Raw genomic sequence first — 12,324 nt, forward strand, 5'->3', positions numbered from 1 at the left:
TGCAAACACTGCAGATTTTCTTAAAGCATAGAGAGAGGCGGTAATCGCAATGGGTGTATAGGAGGGGAAAACTTTCCATCTTTCTAGGAAATGCCAACTTTTATGTGCATTCAGCTTTCACCTTTTTAACGCTTGCTTACATTTTTGGATTCAAAGTTATTAGCCCCCTAGCAAAGTTTGTTCTCTTTTTAATGTATTTTATATTAAATTAAAAATATAATGGTTTGGAATCAATCTTACAAAAATCCCAATAACATTTATCTTTCAGATCTTGGGTATCCAAATGAAAAGTAATTTGCTTTTCTCATGATTGAATAACTGAAGCTAATACGCTCACAATTCTTTGAGTAAAGAGTCTAAAATTTCTTAGGCAGGCCATAGACAGTGCACATTTCGTTCTTGCAGCCACGGTTTGCAGGAAAGAAATTTGCATGATTCCCCCATCAACACAGACAGTGCTGAGACATTGTCTACTCCGGGGGGGTCGCCCCAGCTGGGAGAATAAAGTTATTATTGCTAGTGGATATAGCAGTTGCAGAACTACCGGGATTGCAAAGGTCGCACTTGCGACCAGCCCTGGTGTTTCGACACTGTGGGGGCTCTCTCCTCTCCCATCCGTGAGAGGGAGGAGGGAGGGGGAACTGTGAGTGCAGGCTCTGGACTGTATGAGAGAGATGCTCTCAGCTCAGAGTCCTGCTGAGGAGGCACTAATGAGGCCAGCACTGAATGGTAGTTCTGATAGGCTGCACCGCTGGGCACTGATAGGTGCCACTGATAGGTGGCACTGATAGGCAGACTTGTTGAGCACTGATAGGCTGCATTGATTGGCACTGATGGGGCTGCACTGATAATAAGGGCACTGATTATCAGTGTAAACAATGTACTGACAGTCTTGCCAGTAAACAGCTCTCCTTTCCTCACACAGACACAGTGTGGGAGGAAACTACTGCTGATAATCGGCAAGTCTGTTTACATGTGATTAGCTGATCACATGGTAAAGGGCTGCTGTAATTGGCCCTTTACCGTGATCTGTGATCAGCTGTGTCCGAAGGACACAGCAGTCACAGAGCACGCTGGAGGCATGCCCCAGGGGGCATGCGAGAGGCAGAGTTCTGGGAGGATGTCCATGGACACCCTCCCAGAACTGGTTCTAGCTACACCTCTGGGTTACAGCAGCCACTAGCGATAATCGCAAGAAAATCCAGCAAGCTGGTTGTACCCAAGTTTATTGCCTGATTAACTAGTGCATTCAGCCTACCCACACACTGTTCAAATCTTGGCTGGTTCCGGCTTCGAACTGTATATGGCCGGCCATAGTAAATGTGTCTCTGTAATAATTCATTACTCTGTTTAGCTTAAGCTATTGAGCACTATAAACAACAAAACAGTTAAAGAATAGCCTGGTAAACACATGTGCAAGCTGCTCCAGCTATTTTCTGGATGTATAAATAATCAAAATGTCAGATTTGCTTCAAATTTTTTTAGAAACAATATGACCTTTAAAATGAAGATAAAGTTGAAACATTTATTTGATTTTAGGGCTTTCCTTATCTACTGAATTTCTAGAGATAAAAATGATTTGTTTATTTATAGATATAGGAAAGACTAACCCAGACATTTGAATGAAGAAAGCTTGTACATGTAATCATATAGGGCTAGCCTTCGGAGGTTAAAGTAGCGCAAATTGCTTCAAATATGCTCAAGCAGTCCAAAAAACAATGAATCCAAATGCTTGTTCCTGTGGAATGTAACATGTGCATCAGAAATCCGAAAATTCTTATTTGCAACATGTCTCTAAATGTTGCGATTTGTGAGCCATATAATTGACAAAATTGCATATATGTTGGGCCTTTAAAATAAGAACAAGCAGTAGGTGCCTCGGAACTCCATATAAACGACACAGACTGTGACATAATAGGTAATCTGTTGCCATTTGCGACTCTTTTGTAACAGTGTTGAGCGTAAATTTCTTGGCAGAATTTCTTACTCTTCTCCACTGATAGTTTGTTGGGCCCCCTGTGTCTGGTATGTCAGTGATGAGCTACAAAGCAAAACACAGGTTGCACTTGTTTGTCATTTTATTCAGTGGACTACAGCGTAACAACTGTCATTTTGTCTTGATGAAGGAGACCCGAAATGTTACATTTATTTGTGATTTACTTAATGTGCACATATTAAAGTATTAGTTCACCTTTACAGAAAACATGTAAAGGTGATCTAACTCTGGAACCCCTGCCCACACCCAATCCACCCCTCCACGGCCCCCACTGTACTTACCTCCTGCAATCCTGAGCTGTCAAGGCTCCTACAAGCCATTCCAAGGGTCTGGGGATTTGAAATCCCCACTGCTTTCTCTTCTCTGTTAACAACCCTGCCAGTACGGACCAGACGGTCAGCGCTGTCACATGGGGAACAGATATATAATAAACCTCGCACAACTACAATTTTAAGGCAAAAGAAGAACTATTTACACAAGTTTAGTATTTGGGTTTCCATACACTTTAAGCAAAGAGTTATGGTTTTAGAATAGGGGCATGGCATAGGACAGGATTGTGCTGAGAGGCAGGGGTTTGGCTTGTGATAAGAGTGTGGCATTAGATAGGAGTGTGGTGATGGTCAGCAGTGTGGTGGGGGACAGAGTTGTGGCATAAATCAGGGGTATGGCTTTAGATAAGGTTGGTGGTAGAAGTGGGTGACAAGGGTGTGGCAATAGATAGGTGTGAGGTGTACGATAGGGGTATGACAGGTAAAACAAGAGTGGCATGGGGCAGTGGTTATGTGGGTGACATGGGATTGGCATTAGATAGTGGTGGGGTGTAGTACAGGGGCATAGTGGGAGACAGAGAAATGGAATTAAAAAGGGGTGTGGCATAGGGCAGTGGTGAAATTGGTAACAGGCAGGGCCATCTTAATAGCATCATGGACTCCTGGGCAAAGAAAAACTCTGGGGGCTTTACCAGTCTGAACCAAGTTACTAACCTACTCTCAAAAACAAAAGTATAAATAGTTGACAGAACTAAACATATATTTATTAGTACTTTTAATAAATTCATTTTATACAATAGGAAAACATGCCATAAATCAAAGACTAATCAACACAAAGGGCACAGTACAGGGGGTCAGGAGGACCCAATACTGGGTTTAGGGGAGGGCACAGTACAGGCTCCTGGATGCTGCCATACTGGGACAGCTTGGTAAAAAGCTTGACTGTCCTGTTACATCTGGGACAGTTGGCAAGTATGATGTTATGCAAGAGTATCATGGTGCCCCCATGCACCTGGGGCCCCTGGACAGTGCCCAAGGGTGTCCATACATTAGGATGGCCCTGGTGACAGGGGTGTGGCAATAAATAGGGGTGTGGTGATGAATGAGGTTATGATAGGGGACAGACGTGTGACATGGAAAAGGGATGTGGCGTAGGGCAGTGGTAGGGTGGGAAACAGAGGCGTGGGGTTATATAGGGGTGTGGTATAGGACAGGGATGTGTTGGGAAGTGGTGGGATTAAATAGGGATGAGGCATAGAGCAGTGGTAGTGTGGATGACAGGGGTGTGGGATTAGATATAGATGTAAACCGGGTGTGATGTAGGATGGGCGGTTGATGGGGGACATAGGTATTGCATGCAAAAGGGGGTGGCATGAGATAAAGGTGTGCCATAGGGCAGTTGTAAAGTGGTTGACAGGGATGTGGCATTAGATAGGGGTGTGGTGTAGGACAGGGGAATGGTGGAAGACAGAGGTATAATGGCATGCATTAGGGGCGAGGCATGGGGCAGTGGCAAAGTGGGTAACAGGGGTGTGGCATTAGATAGGAGGGTGCTGTAGGACAGGGGCATGGAGGAGGACAGTGGTATGGCATGAAATCTGGGTGAGGCACGGGACAGTGGTAAAGTTGGTAACATGGGTGTGGGATTATTTAGGAGTGTGGTATAGGAGAGGGGTGTGGTGGGGCACAGAGGTGTAGACATAAATAGGAATGTAATGTAGGTCAGTGGTAAGGTGGGTGATAGGGGTGTAGGATTATACAGGAGGATGGTGTAGGATAGGGGCATGGTGGGGGACAGAGGTATGGCATAAAATAGGGGTGTGGCATGGGGCAGTTGTAAAGTGGGTGACACGGGTGTAGGAATATTTAGGAGTGTGGTATAGGATTAGGAGAAGGGTGTGGTGGGCCACAGAGCTGTAGAAATAAATAGGAATGTAATGTAGGGCAGTGGTAAGCTGGGTGATAGGAGTGTAGGATTATATAAGAGGGTGGTGTAGGACAGTGACATGGTGGGGGACAAAGGTATGGCATGAAATAGGGGTGTGGCATGGGGCAGTTGTAAAGTGTGTGACATGGGTGTATGATTGTATAGGCAATAGGTGTGGTGGGGCAGGGAGGTGTAGAAATAAAAAGAAATGTGATGTAGGGCAATGGTGAGGTGGGAGATAGAGGTGTATGATTATATAGGAGTGTGATGTAGGACAGGGACATGGCAAGGGGGCAGAGGTATGGCATGAAATAGGGGTGTAGCATTGGGCAGTTGTAAAGTGGGTGACCAAGGTGTGGCATTATATAGGGGTGTGATGTGAGATATCACAATGGAATTATTGGTCTCTTTGTCCAAACAAATCCGTAAATTAAAATTCTCAATAAAGTCAACTCATTAACAGTGTAGACTTAGAAGAATAACAAAACCAAAATTAATAATTAAAGATATGACAGATGTGATGCATAGTTGTACAGTAAATTGTACCCTCAATTGTTGAGCGGCACACACAGTGAAAGAAGAACACTGGCCCTGGAGGTGTGTAAAGTCCAGCGCCACGTTAAAATTTGATAATATCTTAAGTGCATTGTATAGTGACACTAATAATAGTGTGATAATAGGTGTTTGCATAGGAAATCCATTATAATTAGGTAAGGTTTATATTTATCCATGACCTGGTAAAGCACTGAGAGTGTAACACAGCAGTATATCCAGAGTACTGCGCTCTGCCATGCTACCGGGCTTGTGCTTATCTGTAGAACATCAGACTGCCACTTGTCTGAGGTCACGTGATGCCGACACAAAGTAAAGTTAAGAAAGACGCTTAAAAGGTTTGTGTAGGCAAACTATAAACATGTACTCAGAAGACAGCTAACATTTGGCCAGAGATCTATCTTTCATATATCAGTGCCAGTTTTTAGAGTGTTTACGCAGCTTCCTTGTCAGTCAAATAGCGCCCAACATTCCTTCTTTTCTCCCCAATTGCCCTTTCTTTGATCTGATGTATAGACTTATACATATAAATGTAACATTTAAAATGGACCTTTCAGTCATTTCACAAGTTTGCATTAATACAACTACTTTCCTGACATGTAACTATACAGTAAAATAAAAAAAAAAAATAAGAAAACACTCCTTGAGCTCCAAGCCAGTGACTCTGCCTAGGCTGAGATGATGTCATCTGTCTGCTGCAGGCAGGAGGAAGAATTTTCTCAGTCTCAGTTATCTGACTGCAACTTTTCAACTTTGTGGGAGTTGAGAGGCTGCAGCAGGCGATCAGCATTAGATATTTGTGAACATAGCCAATAACTGCACAGACATCAGGGTTTAAGTAGGATTGAAGTAGATGCTGACTCTGGGTAATATCTGAGAAAAGATGGCATTGTCTTTCTGGACAGAAAAGTAGGTGAAATTAGGGCAGGGTAAAAAGAAAAGGCATGGGAGTATCCTTTGCCAAAATACTTTGTGGGAGGAGTCCGTCTTTCCAATCCCCAATCACATTAAAGAATAATTTCTCGTATGGTGGGCAGTATATAGCCCAATAACAGCAAGCCCTATGATACATTGAGAAAATCAGACCGTGTAAGGGTCAATAGCGCAGCATTAATGATCACTACTTGATGTAGAATCACCTGTCATCTGAAAGATTTCTGGATGTGTTGTATTTCTGCGAGTCCAATCTATGCCTTGCTTGTTGTATGGGAAGATTGTGGAGGGTCCCAGTAAGATGGGATTTCTTTTACCATCTGCCATTCTCAGGGAGTGATCTGCTAATGTATAGTCCTCTGTAAATATTAGAAAAAAAATCATGGAGAAGCCGAAATCTATAAAAGTGTTTCAAATTATTTTTATTAACAAACTAAATAAAATTTCTATACCTATACATCCAAAGTATCAGCATATTGGTGCATACTATACATGCTAGTAAAACTCGTTCTTTTGACCACCATAGCATATAAGATATTGCAGAATAATATGTCTTTAACCACTTTACCACCAGAGGATTTTGCTGTCTTACGTCCAGGCCACTTTTTGCGATTCGGCACTGTGCGAATTTAACTGACAATTGCGCGGTCGTGCGACGCCGTACCCAAACGAAATTTATGTCCTTTTTTTCTCACAAACAGAGCTTTCTTTTGGTGGTATTTGATCACCTGTCAAAGTAACAATATTTTTCAAATTTTTTATATGAAATTCCCCCCCAAAAAAATGTAAAAATCAAGATTTTTTTTAATTTTTGGCCAATTTGTTTTCTGCTACATATTTTTGGTAAAAAAAAAATCGCAATAAGTGTATTTTGATTGGTTTGCGCAAAAGTTATTGTGTTTACTAACTAAGGGAAAGATTTCTGTCATTTTTGGTGTTTTTCTTTTTAACGAGTAATGGCGGCGATCTGCGATTTTTTTTGCGGGACTGCGACATTGCGGCGGACAGATCGGACCCTTGACTGACATTTTTGACACTTTTGGGGGTACCAGTGACATTACTGCAGTAATCAGTGCTATAAATATGCACTGTTACTGTAAAAATGACACTGGCAGGGAAGGGGTTAATTTTATTGGAGAGGGAGGGGTTAATGTATGCCTGGTGCTTACTGACGTGTGTGGGGGGAGGTGACTGAGTGACACAGGGACAGATCGCATGTTCAGCTATGCTGAACCCTGCAATCTGACCCTGCCTGTCACTTAGGAGATCCGCCTGTTTTGTTTACACAAGCGGACGGATATCCACACTTGATTGCCCGACGATCAGGGAAGAGCAGCGGCGATCGCCGCTGCTCCTCCCCTGGCCCAACTCCCGCTGTGACTGAACACAGCGGGAGCGAGCCTCCGGCCGCGCGTGCATGCCGCCCACAAGGGGAGGAGTCCAGCGACGTAGGTCTATGTCGCTGGACGATAACGAGCCACATTGCTGCTGTAGCAGCAATGTGAGCAGACAGCAAGTGGTTAACAAAAACTGTATCAACGCGTTTCACACTCAAGTCCACTTATTGAGGATTGAGTTGAAATATTGTGGTTGATACATCAGCAGAAGTGCTGCTCCAGTAAAATAAAGATTATAATAATGGAAGACTTTAAAATAGGAAAATTAGAATAGATTCCCTCCAAAATCTGGGTCCTAGGAACATAAATGGTGGGCCTGAGCATCTGCAAACACTGGACACCAGGCCCAATATGCCAGCTGCCTCCCCAGTCTTTTGCCAAGTGATAGCAACTGTGTAAAGTCCACCCTCTGATTTACAAATGCTCACCTCTCCAGCTTTCCCTCTGCACTTTTTCTTTTGTTGCAGCCTTCCCCATAAGACCGGGTGTTGGCAGGTGTCGGAGCTCAGGGGCAGTGACATCGCCCCCTCTGTCATTTAACAGTGCCTTTGGCTGCAGGGCCCGCACACTGCATCATGGGAGGAGGTCACACACTCCCAATAACTAGAAGCACCATGTAATGTGCACCCACATAGGTGTATAGGTGGCCAGGCTGCGAGCTTTACACAGGTCCTTATGTGTTACCCTAAACATGCAAGGTGACAGTGCCTCTTTAAACAGATTTGGTCATTAATTAATTAAGATCCAGTCCTGTGTTTTTTAATGGATATTCATACCAACAACTTGGACATAACTATCTTACCAAAAGTATTGGGATGCCTGCCTTTACACACACATATACTTTAATGGCATCCCAGTCTTAGTCCGTAGGGTTTAATATTGAGTTGGCCCACCCTTTGCAGCTATAACAGCTTCAACTTTTCTGGGAAGGCTGTCCACAAGGTTTAGGAGTGTGTCTATGGGAATGTTTGACCATTCTTCCAGAAGCGTGAAAATAGCATTCTTATTGGAGTTCAAAATAACCCTGTGCCCCAAGCCAGAAATATACTCAGCTCCTAGTTTCTTGTGGGCTGACAACAAAAGGCATTTTTGCGAACTGAGTGGTGTCAGTCATGCCCAGTTGTTTTTTGCTAAAGTACTGAATCCCTCCTACTTATCTCTACACACAAAGTAATTAATTCGTATGTAGTGCAAAATAAAACTGGAAAAGCTAATTACCCTTCTTTGAGATAGGTCAGGAAGTTTGCAGAGAGAGGACACAGGACAACTAAATATTTTTGGTATGATCAACAGTGCACTTGGTTTGGATTTATAAACATATAAAACATAACACAATGATTTCAATGATACACTGTATTGTCAAAAGTTTTGGTACACCTGCCTTTACCCGCACATTGTAGGTGTGCGCAGCCTATTGCATTAGGGTGTGCACCCCAAAGCTCAAACACGTGTGTGTTTGTGGATATACAATATATATATATATATATATATATATATATATATATATAAGACGACACACACACACTGTTATAAATAAATGTAAACAAACATTTAATAATTTACATGGACAATGTTAGTAGAGCAGTGGATGGTGTCAGTAGGGTAGTGGGCCCTGGGCAATAGGGGGAATCTGCACCCCACTGGGTGATTAGGGTGTGCCCAGGCACACCTGACACACCCCCTGCGCACGCCTATGATGCACATGAACTTTAATGGCATCCCAGTCTTAGACAGTAGGGTTCAATATTGAGTTGGTCCACCGTTTGCAGCGATACCAGCTTAAACTCTTCTGGGAAGGCTGTCCACAAGGTTTTGTGTCTATGGGAATGCTTGACCATTCTTCCAGAAGCTCATTTTTAAGGTCAAGTTTCTCTAGCCCAAAAACACTCATCCATGTCTTTATGGACCTTGCTTTGTGCACTGGTGCGCAGTCATGTTGGAACAGGAAGGGGCCATCCCCAAATTATTCCCACAAAGTTGGGAACATGAAATTGTCTAAAATGTCTTGGTATGCTGACGTCCCTTCACTAAGGCCAAGCCCAACTCCTGAAAAACAACCCTACATCATAATTCCCCCCTCCACCAAATGATTTGGACCAGTGCACAAAGTAAGATCCAAAAAAATATGAATGTGTGAGCTTGGGGTGGAGGAACTTGACTGGCCTGCACAGAATCCTGACCTCAACCCGATAGAACACCTTTGGGATGAATAAGAGCTTCTGTAAGAATGGTTAAACATCCCCATAGACACAATCCTAAACATTGTGGAAAGCCTTCCCAGAAGAGTTGAAGCTGTTATAGTTGCAAAGGGTGAGCCAACTCAATATTGAACCCTACAGACTAAGACTGGGATTCCATTAAAGTTCATGTGCGTGTAAAGGCAGGTTTACCAATACTTTTGGTAATATAGTGTAGATTGTCTCACCATTTTGGCATCCACTGAATGCTAAACTGGTATGGCAAAATTAGCTGTATAAAGAGCAGACTTGATACACCAAAAGCACCACACAAGTTCTTTATAAACTTTTCGATTACATTACAAAATGAATTGGACAACCTCATTTTTCCTGTTATAATATCTCTCCTTTCTAAAAAATCGCTTTAAATACAGAACCTTGGAGATAATGTGTTCGATGTTATGCATTTCTTATCCAAGACAAGCTGTTTGAACATTACATCAGATGGGGACTTTTGTCTATTTAACTACATCTCCCTTAAAGTTTGTAAAACAAGCTTGCTAGCAGCGACAACTGTTGCAAATGGATAAAATAAGATTTTAGATAATATCCAATACAGGAGAACAGTGTAACAGAGCAGCTGGGGATCTTTTATAGACTGTATGTGAGAATGATTCTATTATCTCTCATAAGGACACAGGGATGTTCTGGTATACCAGCAGTCAGATAATGGGAGGGATTTATCAAAACTGGAGCAGACAGAATCTTGAGCAACTGTGCATGGCAACCAATTAGCTTGTATCTTTTATTTTCAAAGCCTAACTGAACAAGTTAAAGATATAAGCTGATTGGTTGCCATGCAAGCTCTCTGGATTCTGTTTGCCTTAGTCTTAATAAACTTCCCTGTGTCTTGGAGCATGCAAAAGCCATGAAAATAGCATTCGCATTCGAGTTCAAAGAACATAACCCTACAGCCAGAAATATTCTCAGCGCCTAGTTTTTTGTGGGCTGACAAAAACACACCATCTTTGGGAACTGAATGGTGTCAGCCCTGCCCAGTTGTTTTTCGCTAAAGTATTGAATGCCCCCCCCCCTCCCACTTATCTTTACCAACAAAAAGAGTAAATGGTATGTAGTGCAGGATAAGAACTGGAAAGACTAATTACCCTTCTTTGAGATAACTCAGGAAGTTTGCAGAGGACACAGGACAACTCAAAAATTTTGGCATAATCAACAGTGCATTTGGTTTGGACTTATAAACCTGTAAAACACAACACAATGATGTCAATGGTATATTTAACAGACCAAAAGGGAGCAAATAAGACAAGTTCATTTTTAGGGTTTTCACACCAACACAATGCACTTGCATTGAATTGCACCACAATGCACACATGTGAACCTCCTACCTGTTATACTGCACTATTTTACATAAAAATGTGGCAAGTCCAGTTTATGTGTGTTGCAGAGCTTTTACATTTGACCTCTTTCCAACTGTGTAAGGCCCCTTTCACCTGATCGGATGCTCCATGCACCTCTATGGAGCAGGGGATGTCAGTGGTGACATGTCAGCTGACACCCGCTGCTCTCCGATCCGATGTGGTCCGTGAAATCCAGACGGATGGAAACCCTATTTTCCATCCATCTGGAGGATCGGATCGGATGAAAAAAAGACAGGCGATCTGTTTTCATCGGATCTCCCAAAGAGGGGAGCCGGGATCTGGACAGCTCCATCTATGCAAAGTAAGCGGAGACGGAGCTGTCATCCGCCTGCTCAGCGGGGATCGGCAAATCGATCCCCATTGAGCAAAATGGAGTCCGCCGGGCGGAAAGCCCATGTGAAAGGACCCTTATACATATATGCAGTGTCAGGAAAAGTGATCCTTAAAGGGTTACGTCACCTTTACCAAAAAAACTGCTAATGCAGGTAGGGCACACCTGTAGATAAAAACTAACCGAGCAGCTTTGACTAAAGCTGGATAATGCCATTACTATAGATGTAGGCCATCTATGTACCTTCTGAAACCAGGCTAAAAATGTCCCAGAGATTGGCATTATTCTGTTCTGCCTAGGACATTTCTAAGACATTCCCAGCTGTTTCTCTTCACTCCCACCATTGCAGGAGTGAGCTCCCAAACCCTGGAACATGTGTGATTCACTATCTCTACCATTACGTCATTGCTGAACTCAGAGCTACTGTGACAGAGAAGAGAGAGCGCATCCAAATCAGAAGAAAGAACTCGCTCCTGGGATAGTAGTGGTGAGCAGTAACTACTGGGAGTGTCTTAGCAATATCCTAGCAACAAAGCAGGACGGGATGATGCCATCTCTGGGAGTTTTTCAGCTATGCTTCAGGAGGTACATAAATAACCTATCCCTATAGCAAAGGCATTATTCAACTTTGGTCAAAGCTGCACAGGTTGTTTTTACCGACAGGCAATTTTGTACCTGCATAAGCAGTTTTTTGGAAAGGTAAACTAACCCTTTAATGTCCAACTGCCTCATATTTGCATCCACAGAGGTCTGAGCTTGTGGTCTGAGAGCATGCTCACTGCATGCTCCCAGCACACTGACCCAGCTGTCTCCGACAGCTCACAGTCATGGTTATTAATCAGGCACCAGTTCAACCAAGGGATTCCCCCCCCCCCCCTTTAAACTCAAAATGTCAATTTTTTTTTTCTGTTGCTTTTAAAGGTAAATGAGAGATCTGGGGTCTTTTTGACCCCTAGATTTCTCAATAAAGAGGACCTGTCGTGCTTATTACTTTTAAAAGGCATGTTTACATTCCTTGTAATGGGATCAAAAGTGGTAAAAAAAAATAAATAAACGAATAAAGGAACAGTGTAAAAAATAAGTAAATAAAATAGTAGTAGAAAAATAACAAATAGTAGATAACAAGTAAAATAAATAAGAAAAAAGAAAATTTACAGTGCCCCATCCTTCCGTGCTCGCGCGCAGAAGCGAAAGCAAATGTAAGTCACGCCTGCATATGTAAACGGTGTTCAGATCACACATGTGAGTTATTGCTGTGATTTTTAGAGCGAGAGCAATAATTCTACTGCAGGACCTCCTCTGT

General features: G+C 42.8%; 1 protein-coding gene across 1 annotated transcript in view; it reads left to right on the plus strand.

Annotated features, from left to right (window-relative positions):
* Positions 1-12,324, plus strand: part of CHRM2 (cholinergic receptor muscarinic 2) — a 301,596-nt gene that overhangs the window by 22,359 nt on the left and 266,913 nt on the right. The window lies entirely within an intron of this gene.

The sequence above is a fragment of the Pelophylax lessonae genome (genome assembly GCF_965119305.1).
Source record: "Pelophylax lessonae genome assembly, chromosome: 4".
Classification (NCBI taxonomy): Eukaryota; Metazoa; Chordata; class Amphibia; order Anura; family Ranidae; genus Pelophylax; species Pelophylax lessonae.